Here is a 26198-nt window from a genome sequence, read left to right on the forward strand (position 1 = left end):
AAACAAGTAAGTTGTATGTTAATAATGCCACCATATTATTATGATGTGTGATTAAATTGATATTGCATAAATTGTTTTGATTGTGAATATGAGTACACATGATGAGAAATTAATGTAATAGAGACCCCCAGTTGAACATTAGGAATAGATTTGGATATTCATGCCATCAAATTGGGTGATATGTGTGCTAGTATAAGACATGTCTGGGACATGCATCGGCCACATTATGAGATCCAGTGTATGACATGTCTGGGACATGCATCGGCCTCGAGATATACAAGCTAGTGTAAGACCTGTCTGAGACATGGCGTCAGCTTGCTGTGTGTCAGTGTAAGACCTGTCTGGGACATGGCATCGACACCGATATATGAGAGCCAGTGTAAGACCTGTCTGGGACACGACATCTGCCTCGATATATGAAAGTTAGTGTAAGACCTATCTGGGACATAGCATTGACTTTGATGTGCTAACTAGTGTAAGACCATGTCTGGGACATGGCGTCAACATCTCATCCCATGTTTGGGGCTATTGAATATCCTGTAGTATTCCAAACGATTCAACAGGAGATGTATGGTTTATATCGAATGATAGAGCTTATGGCTATGTTGTGAGTGGTACAGACACTTACATGAAATTGATGAGATGTGAATCTAATTCATGTTGTATGATTGATAAGGAATGAATATGAGTAAGTATATGTGCATGTTGAGTAACACAGGTATGTATGCCAAACTTATGAGAAATGATTTCGGTTTATGATACACATTTTGTGAGGATGTAAATAGGTAAGTCATGCCTGTGAGAATGATTTTGTAATGATTTTATGATTATAGGTCTATACTTATGATGTATAAACATGTATTTTTACCAATGTGGTGAAAATGAATTAATAAGGAGTGATAAACTTAGTATCATTAATTTACACTAAAACAGTTTTGGACAGCAGCAGTAGTTTGATATTGAAAATCCACCAAAAATTTTGGAAATTGAGTTAAAGGATAAATAAAATATAAAATTAAAGCTTAATGAGTCTAGTTTCACATAAAAGAAACGGTGTAAGCAAAGGAGTTTCATACTCTGAAATATTTAAATTGTTGTGAGACAGAGTCAGAATGATTTCGAAATCCCCTATTCTGATTTTAGAAAATCATTGGAAATTGTAAAAAAATAGTTATGGGTTATAATTTATATGCTTAGAATTCTAATCAATCTATTTTCAAGAAAAATAGACGGGAACATCATCTGAGTCTCGTATTCTGAGATAATTAATTTTTAGTGAAGAGGGGTTGGAACTGTCAGATAGTGAAAAAGGGGTAATTTTAAGGAATAAACTGTACTTATTGGCTAGACCAAAAATTCTGAAAATTTTATGATAATAATATATATGAGTCTAGTTTTAGGAAAAAATTGAAGATCTTAATTTGGTGTTTCGTAGCTCTAGATATAAATAATTTAGTGACCATAACTCGAGAAAACAGCTTGACTGAAACATAAGTAAAAATGCAAATAGTGTTTTATTACCTTGAGAAGCAAGTTGATAAATTGCTTATTATTTTCATACGGTCTTACTAAGCTATAAAGCTTACCCTCTCCTTTCCATTCCTTTAGTGTTGTCAAGTTAGCTTAGGGTTGGAGATCGTCGAAGGCAGCATCACATTATCAAGCCATCACCTTTGGAGTATTGACATATGTGTATTAAGCACCTTCAAGTGAGTGGCATGTATAGGGACTTAGTTTTTATAATCGATGTTGTTATGATTAGCCAAATGTATTAGCTTATATTGATTAATTGTATATAGCCACGAGATGTGGCTTATAATGATTGTGGCTTATAATCCTAGTTATTCATGATAAGTTCTAATGCTTGCGATGCGATGATGTTTTTATGCTTGTGGGACATGTATGATTGGTGTTAAGACATGTATGTATGATAAATGCTCCATGACCAATAAAAATGGTTATAGCTATGAAGTAATTGTATGGTATAAAAAAAAGATGATGATGATTGAACATGAATGCTTAATGTTTAATTAAGGTCACTTGACAAGGTCAATGAATATGGATTAATGTGTCTAGATATTATATGAGTATGTGAAACTTGTAAACGATAGCATGTTAAAGTTAAGAATACACCTTAGTGAAGTCTGCTAAATCATTAAAATGATGCCATGATGTATAACTTTGATTTGTATAAAGATGTGAGAGATTAATGGTAACAAAAGGCTTAGAAAATAGCCTAAGTGTTAGCCACACGGGCAGAGACACGACTGTGTGTCTCAGCTGTGTGGATGACAAGGCCTAGCACACGGGTGTATAGTTTGGCCGTGGGGTTAAATTTTGTTTGCTAACATCATAGTCAGAGAGTTACAAGGCCTGAGGCCACGGGCGTGTTCCTGTGCTCGCACGGGCATATGACCATGTTTCATGGAAAGAAATTTTCTAAGTTTTCTCAAAACTTTCTAAGGTTCTCGGTTTAGTCCCTAACTACTTTCAATGCATATTTAGGGCATCGTAGGCCCGTGTATGAGACATTATGCATGTGTATGAAAAGTTTTAAATTAAAAAGAAATTTTATGGCTCGGTTTTCACATGTATGTGAATGTTTAAGTCCAGTAATGCCTCATACCTTGTCCTAGGGTCAGACACGGGTAAGGGGTGTTATATTTTCATAGACACGAACCCAAAGATAAAGGATAAAGCCATTTACTTGGCGATAAAATGATAATGATTAACCAAAATAAAGAAAATATATAGACTCTAAATACAAAGGAACTTATCGGAATACTTTACTCAGGGCTTTGTCTACTCTACTGGTTCCTTCAATTTATTATTGGGTCTTTCTCCCGTTTCTTTGGCTAAAAAAATAAAATGACCTCTTTAATCATAAAAAAAAATCAAAACTTTATAAAATGTCAAGAACATATAGACATGCAAATAGTTTCTCGGTAGAAGTTTCATTTCTATCCATTATTCAAAGAAATCCTATTGAACCTCTTTTACATTAACTTTCGTCTATTTCGTAAAACTTAAAGAAATGTTTAAGAATCTAATAGAAAACGACTAACACAGAACCTTTCCTAAGTTTAACAAACAACACCTTCATTAACAACGAAGAACTCTTATGGTTTTTCTTCAATAACAAAAAAGTCTAATTACTGACACGTTACCTCCACTAGGATGCTAGATAACTTAAACAAGTCCCACTTACAACTATGCTTACGTCAGCAGAAAGACAAAAACATGCGACAGACTTATTAGCGGAAAGGCCCACCTAATAAAGTTCTCACCTTCATCAACAAATTGCCATCTGCGGAATGGAACTCCGCAATTTTGAAAAATTTTTACAAAATACTTCGCCATAAAGTTACCAACCTTATCCATTCCAAGTCTCGCAACTTAGGAGATCTTCGCCGGCGTAGTCTCTTGAACTGAACCTGTTCGTCAAACCTAGGTGTGACAACTTCCTCTCCCTTATAAAAATTTCATCCTCGAAATCTTGTAACTACAAAGAGATGTGGATATTGCTCTCTCATTGAGCTTTCTCTTTCCTATGTGGTCTCTTTAACTTTGTCGTTTTGCCACAACACTTTAACTAATAGAATTTCTTTGTTTTCCTGAGCGTCTTGATTTCTTTATCCAAGATACATATAGGTTTTTCCTCGTAAGATCTATGTGCTCCAAAACTTCATTAGGTCTGATAAATCTTAGGCTAAGTTTCCCCTTCAACCCAAAGCTAATGATCTTCTTCCAAAATGAGACCTTAAGAAATATTTTGTTACCAACTTCATAAGATACATCTTTTTTTCTTCTGTCTGTGTATGCTTTTTGGTAGTCTTGGGTAACCTTTAAGTGGTTCTTGATAACCATTACTTTTCTTCTTTTTCACGGACTAGGTTTGGGTTAACTAGCTTTTTCTTACTAAGCTCTATCCAGCATATTGGTGATCGACACTTTCTACCATACAATACCTCAAAAGGTGACTTGCCTAAACTGGCGTGATAACTATTGTTATATGCAAACTCTGCAAGAGGTAGTTATTTTTCCCAGTTCAACCCAAAATCGATCATGCAACTTCTGAACATATCTTCCAACACTTGGATCAGCCTTTCTGATTGCCTATAAGTTTATGGATGGAAGGCGATATTGAACCGAAGCTTGGTTCTTAGAGATGTCTACAACTACTTTCAAAACTTAGATGTGAATCCAGAGTCACGGTCAAACACAATTGATGAAGGTATACCGTGCAAGTGAACTATTTTTGACATGTACAAATTTGCCAGCTTCTCCAATGAGTAGTTCATATGCACGACCACAAAGTGTGCCGAATTAATCGATCCACGATCTTTCAAATAAAATTCTTCTTGGATGCATTGAGGGGTAAGCCTAAAAAAAATCCATCATAATCCTATCTCATTTTCATTCTAGGACCTCTAATGAACAAAACTTATTCAAAAGAACCTGATGTTTAGCCTTGACCTTTTGGAAGATTAAGCATTTCATCACAAATTCTGATATTTCTCTCTTCATTCCTGGCCACCAAAACAAGTCCTCAAATCTCGATACATTTTTACACTTCCTATATGGAGTGAGTAGGGTCATTGGTGAGCTTACTTCATGATATCTTGCCTTATACCTTTTTCATTAGGAACATATAGTCTTCCCATCAAGCATAGCTTTCCTTCATTTCCCAAGCTAAAATTCTTAGCACCGTCAAACTTTATGCGTTCCCTGATTTCATTGCATCTCGCATCCTTATGTTGCGGCTCCAATATCTGAGAAATGAAAACTTGTCGCGCTTTTAATTTAACGAGAATTGACCCATCATTAGCTAGACACACTTACTTTCAGAGAAGTTAGAGTTGATACGATTTTCCTACACAATGCGTCAACCACCACATTAGCCTTGCTTGGATAGTATTTGATGGTCAAGTCATAATATTTTAACAACTCGATCCATCTTAATTGGTGTAGGTTCAACTCCTTCTGAATGAACAAATACTTCAAGCTCTTATGATCTGAAAATATATGACACTTTTCTCCAGAGAGATAGTGTCTCCAAATCTTTAAAGCAAACACCACTATGGCCAGTTCCAGATAATGAGTTGGGTAATTATTCTTATGAGGTTTAAGCTAGTGTGATGCATAAGCAATCACCTTTCCCCTCTGCACAAGCACACATGCTAACCCGTTCAAAGATGTGTCAGTGAACACGCCATATTCTACCCTTGATTCTGGCTTACTCAACACTGGGGCTTCAGTCACCGTGTTCTTTAGCTCATGAAAACTATGCTGACATTCTCCAGACTAGTGAAACTTCTCATCTTTCTTCAATAATCGCGTCAAAGGCGTTGCAATTATTAAGAACCCCTTTACAAACCTCTTATAATATCCTGTAAGACCAAGGAAATTGCGTACCTCTGTAATGCTCTTTGGTGAATTCCATTTGAAAAGAGCCCAAATCTTTTCAAGATCTACCTTGATTCCCTTCGCGAAGATAACATGGCCTAAGAAGTGAATCTCCTTCAACAAAAATTCACAGTTGCTAAATTTATCGTACAGTTTGTTCTCTCGAAGAAATTTAAAACTATCTACAAGTGTTCCTTGTGCTCCACCTCACTCTTTGAGTATAGAAAAAGTCATCAATGAAGACAACAATGCAACAATTAAGGTAGGGCTGAAATACTCTATTAACTAGATCCATAAATACTGTTGGCATATTAGTTAGGCCGGAAGGCATCACTAAAAATTCATAATGACCATAGCACGTGTAGAATGCAGTTTTAAAAATATCATCCCCTTTTATCTTCACCTGATAATACCCTGAGCTCATATCAATATTTGAGAACCCTATCTTCACTTAGCTAATCGAACAAGTCTTCAATTCAGGACAATGAATACTTGTTCTTAATAGTCACCTTAATCAACTGCTTGTAATCAATACACAAATAGAAGGTCCCATCCTTCTTTCTACAAACAGTATTGGTACACCCCAAGGCGATACACTTGGTCAGATGAAACTCTTATCCAATAGTTCTTGCAAATGAGTTTTCAACTCTTTTAGTTCTACTAGAGCCATTATGTACGGCGTACTTGATATGGGGGCAATCCCTGATGTTACATCAATAGAGAACTCCACATCTCTGTTTGGCAGAATCCTTGGTGATTCCTTTGGAAAGACATCCAAAAATCCATTCACAAATGGTAGCCGTCCAAAGTCTTCCCTCACCATCTTAGAATCCTGGATATATGCTAAGTAAGAATCTTCACCATTAACAATCTTTTTTTTTGTGCTCAAATAAACTAAACTATTTCTCATATCATGTTCTACACTTGAGACAAACACCTTATTGCCATCGACGGATACTAACAATACCCCTCTAGACTTGTACTCGACCATTACGTTATGTCTTGTTAGCCAATCCAAACCCAAAATATCATCAAACTCATGAATACTTAGAAGCATTAAATCCGCCAAGAAAGCATGTCTGCCAAAACTCAATGAACAATCTTTTACCACTCTATTCATTATAATACTCTAGCCTAAAGGATTTATGACTATCATTCTGACCTTACTAAGGACAACTCTAAGACTTCTCTCAACCACAAACTTATCAAAAATGTAATAATGAGTAAACCTAGTGTCTATTAATGCACATATACAGGTTTCAAATAAAGAGAATCTACCCATAATGACGTCATGGGCTTCGACATCCTCTTTTTCCTGCATGACATATACCTTTGCTGAAGATTTTGAGCTAAAACATAACTGGATTTCTTATCAGGGCTCTCTAAATTGATCTTGACTTCGACACCATTCCAATTTTTAGTTTGGGATTCCCTACCTACTTGAACAAATTGTTCAGTATTTACTCCTCTTATGGGAGAATCCTTCTTGTAATGATCCCGGGCCCTATAATTATTACATCTCATAGTGGCCCTGTAGCATACACTAGTATGGTTCTTACCGTAACTATTACACACAGGAATATTCATTATCTGGGTTCCTCCAGTGCTGGCTATAAAAGTCGCTTGGCATACACTCCACTTTTGGTGGAAACCCATACTTTTTTACTCCCATGCTGAGGTAGCAGAATGTCTTTTTACATTTTTGGGTCTCTTGAACCCAACATTAGACATTACGCTGAAAGCTCCGTGCTTGTTTCTTTCTCTTTTCCTGACCTTATTTCTTTCTTGAATGATTGTTTCAATCCTTTGAGCCTTTGTATATAAGGCAACGAAATCCCTGATCTTGAGGGCAAGCAGTAATACCCTCAATTCCTCATTTAAACCTTCTTCAAACCTAACACACAAACTCTTTTCATTTGGGACCAGGTCCTTAGCATACTTTCTTAACCTGATAAACTCCTTCTCATACTCAAACATTATTATTCTTCCCTTTTTTTTAGCTCCAAAAATTTTTTCTTCATTTTTTCAGTGAAGAGTCTATTAATGAACTTTTTCCTAACCTTCTTTAGGAAAAAAATCCTAATTCACCTGCTCTCTTGGGATCATGCTGGATACCATGGTCCACCACTAATACACCTCATCCTCAAATAGAGAGATGGTGCATATCAAACTCTCGGCTAGGGAGCACTACAGCTCTTCAACTACCCGACAGACTTTAGAAAGCCACTTTTCTACCATAACTAGATCATTCTCTTTACTGCCTTAAAACTCTTTGGCACCACGTTTATGAATGATTTCCATAAGCTCTCTTTTAGACACCACTATAGTTGAGGCTGGAGGTGAAGGGTTTGCTGGTCATACAACCTCTACTGTCCTCACAGTTTCCCTGGGTCTCACCAACTCGTCATGACGTCTATAAGATGAGGTTGGGATAGCTCACATGTAATGGTCAAACCACTGTCCCATAACATATCCCATCATTTCCATCAGGGCCTCCAAAAACTCTGTTCCCATAACTCCTTGGCTTGTAGAAGGTGTAGTGCTGTTCACTAGTGGAGGGGTATTACTTTCTATTTCCTACCCTTCAACATTGAATGAATTTATCGACATCTTCCTTCTCTATTTTTTTCTTTGCTACAATAGATAGGCTTTGCTTACTCTACTGGTTCGTTCCTTTTATTATTAGGTCATTCTCCCATTTCTTTTGCTAAAACAATAAAACGACCTCTTTAATCATAAAAAATTACCAAAAATTTATGAAATTTCAAGAATCTATAGACATGCAAATAGTTTCTAGGTAGAAGTGATGTGTATTTCTCGTGATAAGTTTTATATTTATGATTGGTCGTACTTGAAAACTAACTATTATCACGATGAAAGCAAGCGCACCTATCGAACAGTAGTATAGCTTATAGCAAGATTGGAATGTCGAAGCCATAGGAACATTAGTATAACTAGTATTAACTCTCTTTTTATTATCTAGCCTAAAAATAAAGGGGTTTGTTTTATCTAAATTAATTAACTGAACTAAGAATGCACAGGAAGAAAATTGGGGGAATACTTTTGGGAAAAACTGATTTATTTGGACAATACCCAAGGGAAAATCCACCTAGACTTCACTTGTTATTTGACTATGAATTAGACGATTTATTCACTTGACTTGATCCATAGAAATCCCTAAGTTATATTATTATCTCTCTCGAGACTAAAAACGTCTGAACCTAGGTTGATTAATTGAAATCTCTTTCTAATTAAAACCCCTAGTGTTGCATTAACTCAATCTATGGATTCCCTAACTAGGTTTGACCCTAATCTGGTAGATTTATGTCACCCTACGTCTAAGGGTGCAATCAACTCCGCTTAATTATGCTTGATCTACATTTAGACAGGGACTTTTGCTCCTTTGAATAAGCACATCAACACTTGAATCAATATCCTGGAATATTAAAGCAAGAATTAAGAACACATAATCAAGAACAAATCAAGTATTTATCATATAATTTAGAAAATAATAACAAGATCCGTCTTAGGTTTCATCCCCCTTAGGTATTTAGGGGATTTAGTTCATATTTGTAAAGGAAAACATCTCAAAAGAATAATGATAACAAAACATAAAGAAAACCCAAAAACTCCTGAAAGAAATTGAAGGGAGATCTTCAGTATTGAAGAAGAATCCAGCTTTTGAGATGGATCAATCGGCTTTCTTCGAGTAATTCCTTGCTTCCTCCTCTGTGTGTCCTTTAAATGCCTCCTCTGGGGTGTTAATATAGGCTTTATAATGTCTAAGAATCCTTCAAAGTGCCCTTTTCCGATTAGAACTAGACTTGGGCCCCATAAGACACATCCGTGTAACACGCCAGTGTGTAAGTGCTTCAACTCATGTTAAAGTCTGTTGAATAGCCACGGGCGTGTGGTCTACCCGTGTACGGAAGTCCAGGCCGTGTTGATTTCTCACGTTGGCCCATTTTCTCCGTTTTTGGCCCAATTCTTGCTCTTTTTACTCTCCTATGCTCACCTAAGTATAAAACATGAAATTAAAGGATTAGAATCATCAAATTCCAAAAATCCAATTATAATTCATCCAAAAATGTGCTAAGTATGGGGTAAAAATATGTATAAATTGTGACTTATCAAATACCCCCACACTTAAGCGTTTGCTTGTCCTCAAGCAAAATCCTCAACTCACAATTAAGAATTCATTTTTCTCAACTTATAATTTCCATCAATAATATCTCAAAATAAACCATAAGTAATCATACACTAAGAATTCAACTAGAAGAACATCAAAGTTTCAAACATTCCAAGTTGAGCATTTTATCACGAAAACATAGATGTCTCCCCTCATCTAAGTAATCACCTTTGATTTAAAATATCACAGAATTCACTTTCCTCACTAAAGATTCACTCAAATCACTCAAGGTGTTTAAGGATAACAAATTAAGCACTCATTAGTCAATATGAAAAGTTATTACCATAGGCTTGCGTGAAAATCAAATCTCCACCAATATATATTGAGATGATACATCAATCAAAAGGTCTTTAGAGGGTTGTAACATGGCTTTAGTTAGGGGGTGTGGTCACAAGTTAAAAGAGAAAGTTAGAATCGGGATTGAATTAAAAAATTACCTAACTAGAAAAATAATACAACTGACAAATTACATTCCTAATTGAACTTTTCTTCATGGATAACATTGTTTTAATCTGAGCATTACAATTTTTTTTAGAGCAAATCAAAATAATACAGAACATTGCTAATTATCAAAAATAAAACATAGCTAAGCGATTTTTTCAATTCAAATCTCGATAAAAATAGGAATCAAATTAATTGAGGGGATTTCAACAATAATGGGTCATGGGTTAATATTGAGGGTAAATCAATGAACGGTTTGTTAGGCTCAAGGGGGTTCACTAGGGGTTAATTATGAAGGTAGGCTTTTATGGAGTAAGTGGGTTAAACCTAACTGCCTTTATCAGTTCGACATATCAAATCAATGGTGTGGTCTTGCCATGCATAATCTAAGCAAGTTCTAGAATAACAAATCAATATTGACGCACTCATGGCAATAATAAAAGTAAGCATGAACGAAATAATAAATGTTCTAAAGGCTCAAGATCTCACAAAAATTATGGTGTTTTGATGCTAAACCTGTGAATTTCAACTCAAGATAATAACTAAACTTGGGAAAACAACCTAAAATTTTTAATTCTCAAAAATCAATTTATCATGCTTGATTTTCTAATTCCTTAAAGTTTAAACAATGAATGTATAAATGCTTATGTTTTAATTCAAGACATATCAATAAAAATCATAAATTGATCAAAATTCATTCTAATAATGATATGAGTGATTCACAGAATAAGACAAAATTCAGGGATTTTTCTAATAATGATATAGATAACCCCCCACACTTAAGATGTACATTGCCCTAAATGTATAAGGATATATAATAGTAATATAAAGATAATATCAAAAGAGAGAGAGAGAGAAGTGAAACTTCCTAAATGTTAAATGGAATCCTTGAATAGGTGTTATGGAAAATGGAAGAGGATACTCCGGTGGTGGTAGAGGTTGGGTTCCACAATCACAGTGTCTAGCGAATAGGTTATCGTGGTGGTCGGGCAAGACATGGCAGCCGTGGAGGACCTTTTCTAGTGGAGTTGCAAGTTCTTAAGTAATAGTGAGCTTTGGAGCTCTTTATAACTGCGATAGAATCAATAACTTTTTAAGAAATATAAAGTAGCAAGATTACTCGTAAAGAAGTGGCTGAAAACATAAATTGCTTGATATAAATTGTAAAACTTAAAAATGAAATAGTATTAAAGGGAAATTAAATAAAAAGTACTTTAAAAAGATAAATAAAGATAAAAGTAATAAATAATAAATAAAAAGTCTTAAAAAATCTTTATTGCCAGATGATTCGCGAGGTGGGGGTGGCGATGAGATGTGAAGGTGCTGACAAATCTGATGTAAAGTCACATCAATGTGATCAAAGCATTGAAAATATTACTGCTCGAATCGAGTAAGATGCTCAAAGATGTCAGAAAGTGAAGCCGCCGCATTAACTAGACGATAACTAAGTGGTGGCTGAGAGGGTGGATCCTCGTGAGGTGGAGGGACATCATCAGTAATGTCCTCTGGGTCCTCCTGCTCGACTGACTAGACTAGGCAACACTGAGGAGGATCAAATCTACGTTGTCGCTCGATCATCCTCATATACAGCATACTCGATATGCTCTATGGGGACATCTGACCAATAAGAGTGAGGGAGGATGCTTGCATTGCAGTGTTGAGGAGACCGAAGTATCATACCAGGTGAGTCACAGAGGGACCTATGGAAATGACTCCATTTCTCTGCTGCTCCGTCTGATCGCGAACGGCAAAGGCAATAAAATAGGCGAGGTCGAATACGTGCCCATGCACCATGCTCCATAAAAAGTAGGCGTCGTTGGTGTTGACAATGCCGGTGCTCTTTCTCCGCCCTATCAGGGTGTGGGCTAGGATGGCATGTAAATTTCTCAAGGATGGGACAAAAGCCGATGCCTTGGAGAGGCTAGGGTCATAAGTGGCCGAAGCAGGGACTAGGGCCTTCCAGTAGTTCGAAGGAGAGTAGTGGATATGGCGATGGAGGTTGTCGAAGTCGTCGTCATCCATGAACTCCTCTGTATATAGTCCCACTGTGACTCCGAACTCAGGCACACTAAGTTGGCGAACTAAACTGCCGAGATAGAACTGGACCGTTCCAGGATCATCGAACTCTTTCATAACAACTTGAAGGTGGAAGGTCAAACAGAGTTCGAGTATGAGCTCGAGGTACGTCAACTCGATGATCTCGATGAAGAGCCCCCAAGGGTCAGTAATCAGGAGGGCCCAGACAGCGTCAGCGAGTTAGATCTGCTCGAGTGCGACCGAATCAATGCAACGACGCACACTTAGGGGTCGGGCCCGTAGTTTCTAAAAAAGTTACTCCTGAGGTCCCAGGGGAAACTGTAAGAATGGGTGCCAGATTTCAGTGGTAGGACCCGATGAGGATACTGCTCCTTTGCGCTTCTTCAAGGAGGGCACGACAGTCTTCTTGCCTCATATATTTGACATGATATACCTGCAAGAAGAACTACTATTATATCCTAATGAGTAGAAAAGATAACATATACTAACAATTTTGACAAGAAATTAACCATGAATGAAACTAAAAAATTTAACCAACAACTACTAACACTAACAAGACTCAACCAAAAGCAATCAAACTTGATGGGAGAGATGTTATGGCAAATGGCATAGTTATAACATGACTAGATTCAATATGAAAAAGATTAAAGTAGCTAATAATGGTAAGAAAGTGGTATAAAATACATGAAATAGATCCTAAGAATGAGGATGATATGATAAGCAACTAGTAGCAAAATGTAAATAATAAGGTAAAAATTAAGATTAACATGATAGTAAGCATCAAAAGAAAGTAAAAGGGATGAGAAAACTGTTAGTGGAGGATCGGTGGCCGATGGAGTGACGGCCACGGGCGTGGGTATTGAGGTCGTGTGATTCTTGCAAGGGTGAAAAAAGGGGAAAGGGGAAAGAGAGGGGAGAAAATGAAAGAAGAGTGGAGAGTTTAAGAGTGGCCGGTTGTTGGGAAGGAAGAGATTTCGACAGCTAGGGTTAGGGTTTCAGGGAAGAGGATGATGAATAGGGGGTTTATATAGATTTCAGCCCGTGTTTCGTGATTTTCAAATTTAGGCGCGTCTGAAATTTGGCCCAAGCCCGTGTTCTTTGGGTGTGTTGGTGCACACGGCCATGTCTTACGACCGTGTCCTGCTTCGTTCGCTTCTTCCATGCCTGTGTATATATGCACACGCCCGTGTTATTTTGACAGCATCAACCACGGCTGGTGGACCCTGGCGTGTCGCACGCCCGTGTTAATTTGGCAGTTTCGACCACGATTCATAGACACGGACATGTCACACGCCCGTGTTGATTTGACAGAATTGTCCACGGCCAGCTCGCACGCCCATGGCAATGTATCAAATCCCGTGTTGGGGGAAAATTTTGCTCTGTTCTCACACAGCCGTATCGCACCGCCATGTCACCTCCCGTGGTATGCACACTGCAAAAGGCACGCCCGTGTGCCTGGCCGTGTGGATTTGGAAAACTTGTGTTTAAGGACTCAGTTAATGATTTAGATGCTAAAAATAAAAATGTAAAGAAATCAACATTGTTAGTGCTCAGGTTGCCTCTCGAGAAGCGCTTATTTAGAGTCTAAACTCAACTTACCTCTCTGATGCGTGTTTATGGTGGTGCGAGGAGTGTACACTCCTCATTCCTGCTATCAATTTTATCAAAATAAGGTTTTAAACGAGTACTATTTACCTTAAACGTGCCAAATTTGAAATGGGTTACCTCGATTGTATCGTATGGGAAAATGTTAAGTACCGTAAAAGGGATTGCTCCATTGGGTTCAGACGTGGTAATGCGAGGGTCTGCTGCATCTAATAGTACTTGGTCTCCAACCTTAAGTTGATTTGGTGAAACATTGAGTCTGTCATGGTGTGGTTTTGGTTTATCGTGTGTTCTTGGGTTCTGTGTCTGCCATTCATCTAGTTCTTCGATCTGTAGCCTTCGTTCTTCATAGATGGTTCTTTGTTATTACTTAAACAAGGCTCATTTATGCTTGTCGAACGTGTTTCCTATAAAGAAGGTTGTACCACATTATCAGTATTAGTAACACGATTTATACAACCACCCTCAATATTCGATTTGTTACTCGAATTACGAGCTTGAAGAGTGATTGTTTCATCACCCACACGAAGTGTGAGTTCACCTGTACCAACATCGATAATAGTTCTAGCAGTTGCTAAAAAGGGTTTTCCTAAAACTAAAGGCACATCACTATCCTCTTCTATGTCTAGAACAATAAAAATCAATTGGGAATATAAATTTATCAATTTTGATAAGTACATCTTCAATAATACCCCTAGGAAATCTGATTGTCTTATCTGCCAATTGAATGCTCATCCTAGTTTGTTTGGGTTTCCGAAGACCTAGTTGTTTAAACATTTTATAGGGAATGACATTAATGCTAGCCCCTATATTAGCCAAAGCATTGTTAACGTTTAAACTACCAATTAAATAAGGAATCGTAAAACTCCCTAGATCTTTCAATTTTTTGGGTAGCTTATTCTGTAGAATGGCTGAGAAAATTACGTTCAACTCTACATACGATGCCTCATCTATCTTCTGCTTATTTGCTAAAAGCTCCTTTAAGAATTTAACTGCGTTTGGCATCTACAAAAGAGCTTCAATAAATGGTAAGTTAATGTGTAATTTCTTTAATAATTTAAGGAATTTACCGAATTGTTCGTCCGTGTGGTCTTTCCTTGTCGCACTAGGGTATGGCACACGAGGTTTGTACTCTCTACTTACCAGTTTTCGCTCACTGTGGTCTACCTCACATTTACCTTTATTTACCACAATTCCTTGCCTCGGTTCTGGTAACTAACCCTTCCTTATCTTGAATGGTAATCGCATTGAGTTGTTCCCTTGGGTTAGATTCAGTGTTACTCGGTAGGCTACCTTGTGGTCGTTTAGAAATTAATTTAGTGAGCTGTCCTATCTGAGTTTCAAACCCTTGGATCGACGCTTGTTGATTCTTAAGTGCTATTTCGGTATTTTGAAAATGAGTTTCTGACACCGAGATAAACTTCGTTAGCATCTTCTCAAGGTTCGGCTTCTTTTCCTGTTGGTAAGATAGTTGTTGAAAACCCGGAGGATGTTGTGGCCTTTGATTTCCTTGACCACCCCACGAGAAATTGGGATGGTTCCTCCAACCTGCATTATAAGTATTATTGTATGGGTTATTTTGAGGTCTGGAATTATTGTTACCCATATATTGAACTTGTTCCTCCTCGGTGTTGGGGTTGAAGAATTGATATTCTGTGTGTACTCCTCCATTTGAATCGCATCTCATCACTGGAGGTACCTGAGTAGAACCACACGAACTGTCAATTTTTTATTTAAAAGTTTTACCTGGTTAGACAGCATAGTAACCGCATCGAGGTTGAAAACACCGACTTCTTTTGTCGGTTTTGTTCTCATGATTTGCCACTGATAGTTATTCAGTGACGTCTCTTCAATAAATTCGTAAGCCTCTTCAGGTGTTTTGTTATTCAGAGTTCCACCGGCGGCTGCATCGATAAGTTTCCTTGTTGAGGGGTTCACACCGTTGTAAAATGTTTGAACCTGCAACCATAAGGGTAGCCCATGGTGAAAGCACCTTCTCAATAGGTCCTTGTATCTCTCCCATACATCATAAAGTGTTTCTAGATCCATCTGCAAAAAAGAAGAGATATCGTTCCTCAACTTAGCCATTTTAGCCGACGGAAAATATTTAAGTAAAAATTTTTTGGTCATTTGTTCCCAAGTAGTGATTGGCCCTCATGGTAACAAGTTCAACCACTGTTTAGCCTTGTTCTTTAATTTAAAAGGCAATAACCGAAGGCGAGTGGCATCATCAGAAACGCCATTGATCTTAAAAGTGTCACAGAATTCTAGAAAATTCACCAAATTGGTGTTTGGATCCTCGTCCTGCAAACCATCAAACTGAACAAACTGTTGTATCATTTGAATCGTGTTAGGTTTCAGTTCAAAATGATTTAAAGCAACAGCAGGTCGAACTATACTCGATTCAGTTCCTGTTAAAATAGGTTTAGTATAATTATACATTGTGTGCGGAGCAGGATTCTGATTTACTGGATCAGTAGCAATTGCAGGAGGTAGCGGGTTTTCCTGATTTTCAGCCATCTCCTCGGTTGTGGTGGAAATATCATCCTCTTGCTCTTTCTCTGTGTATCATAGGCTTCGCCTTATTCTCTTCGATTTCTGCGAGCTGTGCGGTTGATCTCACTATCAAAAAATAATGGTCCCGATAGGTTTCTTCTAGTAATAAACTATAAAAACTTGTCAGAAGGAAAAAGAAAATTTAGTAACAAAAATCAAAATAAAATTTAAATTGCAATAGAATAAATGGCTAAAGTAATAAAAATTAAGTGTTCCTAATATCTTAGTTCCCCGGCAACGACGCCAAAAACTTGGTGTGTATTTCTCGTGATAAGTTTTATATTTATGATTTGTTGTACTTGAAAGCTAACTATTATCATGATGAAGGCAAGCGCACCTATCGGACATTAGTATAGCTTATAGCAAGACCGGAATGACAAAACCACAGGAACATTAGTATAACTAAACTAAGAATGCACGGGGAAAAATTTGGGGGAATATTTTCGGGAAAAACTGATTGGTTTGGACAATACCCAAGGGAAAATCCACCTAGACTTCACTTGTTATTTGACTCTAAGTCAGACGATTTATTCACTTGACTTGATCCGCAGAAATCCCTAAGTTATATTATTATCTCTCTCGAAACTAATAACGTCTAACCCTAGGTTGATTAATTGAAATCTCTTTCTAATTAAAACCCCTAGTGTTGCATTAACTCAATCTATGGATTCCCTTATTAGGTTTGACCCTAATCCGGTAGATTTATGTCGCCCTATGTCTAGGGGTGCAATCAACTCTGCTTAATTATGCTTGATCTACTCTTAGAAAGGGACTTTTGCTCCTCTGAATAAGCAAGAATTAAGAATACATAATCAAGAACAAATCAAGTATTTATCATATAATTCAGAAAATAATAACAAGATCCGTCTTAGGTTTCATCCCCCTTAGGTATTTAAGGGATTTAGATCATATATGTAAAGGAAAACATATCAGAAGAATAATGATAACAAAACATAAAGAAAACCCAAAAACTCCTAAAAGAAATTGAATGGAGATCTCCAATCTTGAAGAAGAATTCGGCTTCTGAGATGGATCAATCGGCTTTCTTCGAGTAATTCCTTGCTTCCTCCTCTGTGTGTCCTTTAAATGCCTCCTCTGGGGTGTTAATATAGGCTTTATAATGTCTAAGAATCCTCCAAAGTGCCTTTTCTCGATTAAAACTAGATTGGGGCCCGACAGAGACACGCCCGTGTGACATGCCCATGTGCAAGTGCTTCAAATCGTGTTAGAGTCTATTGAATAGCCACGGGCGTGTGGTCTACCCGTGTACGGAAGTCCAGGCAGTGTCAATTTCTCATGTTGGCCTATTTTCTCCATTTTTGGCCCGATTCTCGCTATTTTTACTCTCCTATGCTCACTTAAGTATAAAACATGAAATTAAAGGATTATGAGCATCAAATTCCACAAATCCAATGATAATTCATCCAAAAATGTGCTAAGCATAGGGTAAAACTATGTATAAATTATGACTTATCAAGAAGCTTACTTTGTAATGGCCTAAATTCAAAGTTATCGGAATAGTGGTTTCGTAACCACAAATCTGATCTAAAGATAAATTTATTTCAATATTTTGGCATGAAAATTGATATGATAGGAAAATCGTTTGAAAATATTGATAGAAAAATTTTACCGATTTAGTGGTTAGTTAGAAAAAGAAATTATTGAAGAAATTGGGTAAAAACAAGGTATCTAGACCTCTATCTCGTAAAACTGAGTCGAAAATAATTTTATAAATATTTATGAAATGTTAGTAATGTGGTATTAAAATTTCGTTAGGAAATTTTAATGTTTGGGTAGTCAATTAAATGAAAAGGACTAAATTGTAATAGGTTTAAAAGTTACTAAAATGATTAAATAGCTTAAGAGTCAAATGAGAAAGGATTTAAAAGGCAATTAGACCCAAAATTTATTTGGGCTGGACGGCAAGGGCATGAAATCAGCAGGAAAATTGATAAATTAAGGGAAAAATTGGAATATTGCAAAATTAACTAAATAAAGTTAGCACTAAATAGGAAATATCTAGATTTATCTTCATTTTTCTTCAATTCCAGCAGCTAAAAACTCCATAGGAGGGTTCTCTAAGGTGTTATTTCATAATTTTTGCACCAAGTAAGTTAATCCTTGCCTTTTTCTTGTAATTTTTGTGTTTCTAAGACTTTTACAACTAGGTCCTACTATTAAATTCATTATTTTTTGATTTCATGGATGAAATTGAAAGTCACCATGGTTGAGTGCTGTAAGTTTATGATGAAATAGAATGAAATTAAAGCTTTAATTTGTTTATGAGATGATTTTGTTAGGTAATTTCAACAGAAATTGATTTTTAGGACCTAATTGTGAAAATGCTTGGAATTAAAGTCTATTGCTGAAATTCTGATTCCTAAAGGTTGTAAACTAGTTTAAGGTGATAGAATAAAATGTTAATTGAGAAAAATCAGCTCAATTGAGAGGCTAATTGAGTAGGGACGAAATTATCATTTATTAAAAGCTTAAGGGAAAATGGTAATAAACAGCTTGCACAAAAATAGTTTGGACAGCAGCAGTAGACTAACTTTGAAAAATCACCATAAATTTTAGAAATTGAATTAGAATATGAAAAAAATATGGAATTAAATATTATTGAGTCTAGTTTCTCATAGAAGAAATAGTGTAAGCAATGGATTTGTAAATTTTGAGATATAATGAATTTTGTGAGACAAGGTCAGAATGAATTCGGGTTCCCCTGTTCTGACTTTGAAAAATCATAAAAAATTGAATACAAATAATTAGGGGCTTAAATTTATATGTATAGAATCCTGAATGAGTCTATTTTTAATATAAACAAACAAGAACATCATTTGAATCCTTTATGAAGAGATAATTAATTTTTAGTGAAGAAGAGTCAGAACTGTCAGACAGCAGAATAGGGGTGAATTTAAAGAATAAACTGTACTTATTGGCTAAACCCAAAATTCTGAAAATTTTATGGTAAGAAGATATATGAGTCAGTTTCAAGGAAAATTAATTGATCTTAATTTTGAGTTCCGTAGCTCGATTTATAAATAATTTAGTGACTATGACTCAAATAGACAGCTTTGAATAAACTATAAATAATAATAGTTGAATTATAGAGAATGTTGCATATGAACATGAAATGTATTAAATTGATAATTAAATTTATTTATTTAGATCCAGAAGATTCAAATACGAAGCTAGATCGAGGAAAGGAAAAAGTTCGGGATTAGTAGATTTTTTTTGTTTACAAACAAGTATTAAGGTAAGTTCGTGTAACTTGAATTAGATTCTTAAATGCTTGAAATGTATGTTATTTATGTGAATATGATTTGAATGTTCATTATATGAAATTTTATGAAACATTGACATATTTGATAAAAGAGGAAGAAATTCCGGTTGAATGAAAGGAAAATTTGATGGATCTTTGGAAAGGAATTGACGGTAAAAAGGATCTAGCCCGGACGGGTGATCCTATCCTGATATAGCCCTCCTGAAGAATATGTATAAAATGGCTTTAGCCCAGACGGGTAATCCGAATTAGGGTCTGAATTTAGCCTGGACTGGTAATTCAGATCCAAGCTCATTAGAGCAATTTTCGTTGCAGGGGATTTAGCCTGGACTGGTAATCCCGATGCAAGGTTGAGGTTCACGGAAGTGTGCTCTCTGAAATGGAAATGTGCACACATGAATATGATTTAACGGACCCGGAATTGTACACTAAAAGTGTATCTCTGAAAAATCCATCAAAATTCTGATAAATTCAATGGGATAAATATGGAAAAATAACAAGGAAATGGAAATTATTGTACTAACTTGAATGTTGAGTTTGTGTATGTTAGGGTAATAATGCATTGAATGGATATAGGAATGTTTATTGTATTGTATTGAAAATATTAGGTAAGTATAATTCTTGTTACATGAGCTTACTAAGCACAAAGTTCTTACTCTGTTTCATTTTCCCCTGTTTTGTAGTGTTAAGAGCTCGGAGGTCGGATTTGGTCGGAGACACATCACACTACCAACCTCAGGATTTCGGTATATAAAGAAACTTTATTTTGGAAATCAATGGCATGTATAAGCTAATAAAGTAAATGTTAACGTGAAATGAATGTAAAGTTAGCTATTAGTATGGTTAACAAACCTGGTTTTGGGTATGTGATGACGTAATTTTATAAATATGCATGAATTTATCTTGAAAATATGTTGAATTGGATTGGTTGATGTGGATTGTTTTTGGTTTAAAATTTCAGGGAAGGTTAGATATCTATAAAGGGGTTATATTGAGTTAAAAAAATTTTAATTCGTAAACTCCGGTAATACTTCATACCCTATTCCGGCAATGAATATGGGTAGGGGTATTACATACTTCCTATCAAGTATTCAAAGAAATCCTATTAAACCTCTCTTACATTAGCTTCCTTTTATTTGGTAAAACTTAAAGAAAACTTTAAGAATTTACCAGTAAATGATTAGCACAGAAGCTCTTCTAAGCTTAACAGACAACACCTTCGTTAACAAAAAAGAACTCTCACAATTTTTCTTCGATAACAACAAATTCTCTTAGAGAATCTGAAACAATAAAATCTTTTTTCCACTGTCAAACTATCCTATTTATAGATAACTCACATCCAAATCCCACTTAGGATTTACTCTAATCATTACTTATTCTTTCATGCTTCTACTAGTTAATCACATCCTACAAGGCTCTGCAGGTGTCTTAATTATGAACACGTTACCTCCACTAAGATGCTAGATAACTTAAATGTGTCCCACTAACTAATATGCTTACGTCAACAGTGACACAAAAGCACAAGTGATAGACTTATTAGTGGAAAGGTCCATCTAATAAAGTTCTCACCTCTATCAAGAACTCACCATCTACGAAGTGGAACTTCGCAGTTTTGGCAAAGTTTTATGAAGTACATTGCCACAAAGTTACCAACCTTATTCGATCTACGTCTCGCAACTTAGGCGGTCTTTGCCAATGGAGTCTCTTGAATCGAATCGGTTCACCAAACCTAATTATGATAGGTTTGGTTGCATTTGAAACCTTTTTGCAGAGACTTAAAGGTAAAATTTATAAAATTGAAAAAGAAAACTTAAATTTTCAAACAGGGACACAATTTTCGAAAGCTATAACAACTCATTTTTCAGTGATGTCAGAAACGATGGTTTTGGGGCCACAAATCTGACGAGTGAGTCCATAAATATTATTATTTAATATTTACGAGTCAAATATAAAATTAAGTGAAAATTTGATTAAATAATTTTTGTTAATTGAAAGAATAATTAGGTTTAAATGGTATGTCTCTAAAGTTAAGTGGTTTTAGAAAATGAGGTATCGAGACCTCGTTTCTATAAACTTAGCCTGTAAACATTTAATAATATTTATGGAGTATTACTAGGGTTATATAAAATTTGGTTAAGAAATTTTAATATTTAAATAGTTAATTAAGCGAAAAGGACTAAATCGTAAAAGTTGAAAAAGTAAGTTACTATTAGATAATGGTGTCAAATGGCTAGGGAATGATCAATAAGGAGTCTTAAATTGAAAATGTACCATTTATCATTAAATTGGACAGTTTTGATGGCAATTTTCATGAAATTTAATTAGTTTTTAAAGGACAAAATGGTTATTTAATAAATTAATAACGTAAACAAAACCAAAACAAATGTTGTCATCTTATTCAAAAAAAAAAGATTCACAACCAAAAACCATCATAGAAGAAGGAGGCATTCGATCAAGCATTATTGGCTTGCATGGTATGATTTTGATCCCCGTTTTTATTTTTATTTTTTTATGTTTTTGTGGTCGTTTTAGTTTAATCTAGCTAGCCCGGGGGTCAATTCTTAAAATCGTTAAAATTATAGGGACTTAACATTAATGATTTTGATGTGTTTTTTATTTTAATTGATAGATTATTGAAGTTGGTAGTTAAATATAAGTATTTTGTTAAGTGATTTTTGATGATTTTAATGTTTAGGAATTAAATTGTTGAAATAGTAAAATTAAATGTAAATTGTGTGAAATAAGGAAAAATATGGGCTATTATAAGACTAAGGGAAATTGGCTAGCATGAATCTAAATTAAAAGTGGTTAAATTGCAAGTTTCGGGTTTAGGGACTAAATTGCGTAAAAGGTAAAATATTGGGGTTAAATTCGTAAATATCCTATTGATAAGGGTTATAAGTTGAATTAATTATATAAAGTTATTCGAGTGGTTTAATAATTATTATCTAGATCAAGAAACAAATCAATCGGGTTTGAATCGAGGAAAAGCTAAAGTTTTGGATTAACCATCGACTTTACTTTTATAACCATTGTAGTCGAGGTAAGCTCGTATAATGGTTAATTCATTATTTACAGATTTGTTTAAATTTTAATGAATAATTAGGTTAGTTATATCTTAAATGATTATTATGTGTTATATGCTTAATGAGATTAAATGATTATAGTGATCAATTGTTGAAGTGTGAAAAAATGTAAATTTCAAGAATATGTATGTGAAATGTTATATCGAAAAAGGAATCAAAGGTTGTAATTTGTCCCATTTGAACCTTGTTAATACCTAGGATAAAATGACATGTCATTAGGGGTTATACGGTTTTAGGTGCTGGTCTTGGTTGTCCTCCTGGCGGTTGAGGTCCTGCATTTGTTGCGGATTCTCCACAATTCATGTGAGCAACATAGTGTAACTTAACATCCTAACCCACAGCTTGTGTGAGCAGCCCCATTTCACAGCTCGTGTGAGTATTACAAGAAAGGTTTCAATTATATGTACAGGCACACTTTGTGTGAGCATAGTTCATGTGTATCCGACGTTGTTTCATTTGGTTCAACGAGTAATAAAGACTCAAACGAATGAACTTAATTATATAAAATGTTATGAAACTATAACAAATGGAATGGAAAGTTTTAACATAAAAGCTTTGAAGGTATGGATGTTATTTATTAGAGATGTGATGAATGTTATGTTTATGGATTTGCTTCCAATATATGTTCCTTGATATGAATGAATGTTTGATGTTTCATTATTGAACTCCGTGACTTGTGAGATTGATGTTGTAATAGGAAATGGATAATCTCTTAAGGATATCGAAGGAATTATTTATGAATTACATAAATTGAGCCTATTCGATAAGATTACGTTTAAGATTTATATGAGCTTACTAAGCATTATTTGCTTACGCTAGTTATTTTTTTTTCCTGTAGATCATCGGAAAGCTCGATCGGTTGGAATCGTGTAGGAGCACAATCACACTATCCATTCATTAAATTGGTAGTTTTGGTTGTTTTGGCTAACAATTATAAATGGCATGTAATAGGATTTTTTATGTTATTTATCAATGTGATGTGGTTTAAGTTTTTTTGCCCATATGTCTTGATGTTGGCTTATAAATGTAAATATGTAAGTATATGTTTTGGTCACTTGTGAACCTTGAGATTTAGATGGCTTTTGGTTCATTGATGTGTGAATGAATTGGTTAAATGGTAGACGTGTGATGTAAGGTTAAGGTTTGAATTTATGGCATTGGATTTGAATAGATTTGGATGTTAAATAGTGGTACCAATGAGGGTATATTGGATAGACATTTAGATATGTGTTTTGGCATGTAATAAGGCTTGAACGTTGATTTGATAACTTGGTTTGTTTTGAGTTTGTGCCAAGCTTATATGTGTCTTAATATCCTTAGTTGATAGATTGCAAATGAAAATGTAAAAATATGGTATGTGACATTTATGAATACTCATATGAAAGTAGGTAAAATGTGGTTGAATGTTATGCTTTAAAATGGTTATTTGATATATATACGAATTAGGCTTAATGAATGAACTTGAAAAGTTGAATTGAGTCAAGTTAATATGTTGAATTGTGGTGTCAATCGATGGCATATTAGTTAGCAACCTAAGTTGGTTGGTTTTGGTATGTTTTAAAGTGTTTTGGTTAAGTGAAAATGATTGAAATGGTTTGTTATGCAAGAAAAGGTTAATGGTTTGGCTTGTTTTAGAGTCATTTTGAGAAGCACACGGCCTGGGATATGGGATGCCACATGGCTTGGGCCACGGGCTGTCACACGGCCGTGTACCACACACGGCCACCCTATACTATCGTGTGTCATTATTGTTTTAGGTGTAGGTTTCACACGGTCTACGACACGACCTTGTGTCTTAAGATAATATGTAATACGATTTGGCATGCGGTCGTGTGACCCAACATCGAATGCGCACACGGTTTGGCACACGACCTGTGACACACCCAAGTGGACCTATTTCAAATACCCATATGGGTGAACACACAGGCTGGGACATGGTCATGTGTCCAGACTTCGAATGTCCATACGGTCTGGGCTACGTCAAACAATCATGTGACCCCTGTTTCCAAAATTTTCAAGTTTTTCCAAAATTTTCTGTTTTTTTTCAAATTGATACTAGAATGTTCCCAAACTATTTTTAGGGCTCTATAGGATTGGTTTAAGGTCCGTAAGTTTATTGTACGCAATAAATGAAATATGTAAATGGTTGTTATAATGTAAATTGAATAAATGTTCTGCTTGAAATCAAACGTTCTGAACTGTAATGTAATACTCTTTAACCCTAATCTGGCAACTGAGACGGGTTAGGGCGTGCTATAAAAGTTACATGGCCAACCACATGACCGTATAGCAGACATGGGCCGTGACACGAATGTGTGAATATTGGAAGCAAATATTTTTGAAACCACACAATTCCCGAGATCCATATGGCCTGAAGACACGGCTGTATGTGTAGTTTTTCACAATAACCCTCATTTAAGTTTAGAATACTATCTCAAATGCAAATAATTTTTAAAAAGAAAATTATCTCGCTCATCCCTAATCTATCAATTAATTAAAAATATTTAACAAGTGTTCATTTTACTTTGAACAAAAAGCCAAAGTATGTTATTTTGACAAATAATGTAGCATTCCTATACTTGATCCAATTATCGTGTCGGGTATAGGGGTGTTACAACTCATCTTAGGATACATTTGCTTATGGAGAAAACAATTATGGAGGTTTAAGTAAAAAATGATGACATCCAATAACACTTAAGCTATCTCGAAAGGCTGTCTAGATAGTTGTGTAAATATGTTGTCTAAGTATCAACATTATACAGCTTTAGTCTCAACAATCCCTCATTTGGCTTTTTGACAAAACATAAGCAAATGACAAACACGCCCCCTATCATTCTGCCAAAAACACATATGACATACCAAGGAACCAATTATATAAAAGTTCATAACAGATGTTTAATACATCAACAATATCTCACTAAAAAGAGTTTAAAGTAAAGTGAATAAAACCAACAACCATCAAAAGAAGAGTAGCAACAAAACAAAGGAAGCATAAAAGATAGTATAGCAATAGAAGCCATGTAGTAGCACATCTCCCCTAGTATAGCAATAGAAGCCATGTAGTAGCACATCTCCCCCTCAAACTAGCACAATTTCAACCAAATTCATCAGCTAATCAGTACCATCCACCATCACACGGCAGCATAAATAAATATCCTCAAAGTAGTAGCAGCAAGAAAACTTCATAACAACAGAGTCAAAAACTGTTTAACTATTCCTTTAAAATTAGTCAACATTAGCAACGAAAAAAGTAACAACCCATCAAACTCAAACTCCCCCTAACAAAAGCATATGATACTATCCCCTTTTGTCATAAAGTTGCTTCCCCTACTAAGGTGTCTTCTTAATGTCACTTATTACCTCAGCATATCAACTGGAGTCTTTCTCAACAATTCACTTTTCTCAAATTGTTTTTTTATCTGTTCGAATTTCAATTCAAGCATCTGTTCAAACATGTGTCTTGTCAGGTTGATCTCCAAGTTGTTTTTCACCTAATGCTTCATCAGCTTGTTGTATTAAGTGTTGGAAATATAATCTACTAAAAAAATTGTTAGACTGGCTGAGAAAAATAAATAATTAAATATAAAATTAGAAA

At 35.4% G+C, this 26198-nt stretch overlaps 1 non-coding gene across 1 annotated transcript; it reads left to right on the plus strand.

Annotated features, from left to right (window-relative positions):
* Nucleotides 1–15653: 15653 nt before the first annotated feature.
* On the plus strand, nucleotides 15654–15760 carry LOC121205199 (small nucleolar RNA R71). The gene has a single exon (XR_005900284.1). It is a non-coding gene; the product is annotated as a small nucleolar RNA R71 (small nucleolar RNA).
* The last annotated feature ends 10438 nt before the right edge of the window (nucleotides 15761–26198 follow it).

The sequence above is a fragment of the Gossypium hirsutum genome, chromosome A08, assembly GCF_007990345.1.
Source record: "Gossypium hirsutum isolate 1008001.06 chromosome A08, Gossypium_hirsutum_v2.1, whole genome shotgun sequence".
In the NCBI taxonomy this organism is placed as follows: Eukaryota; Viridiplantae; Streptophyta; class Magnoliopsida; order Malvales; family Malvaceae; genus Gossypium; species Gossypium hirsutum.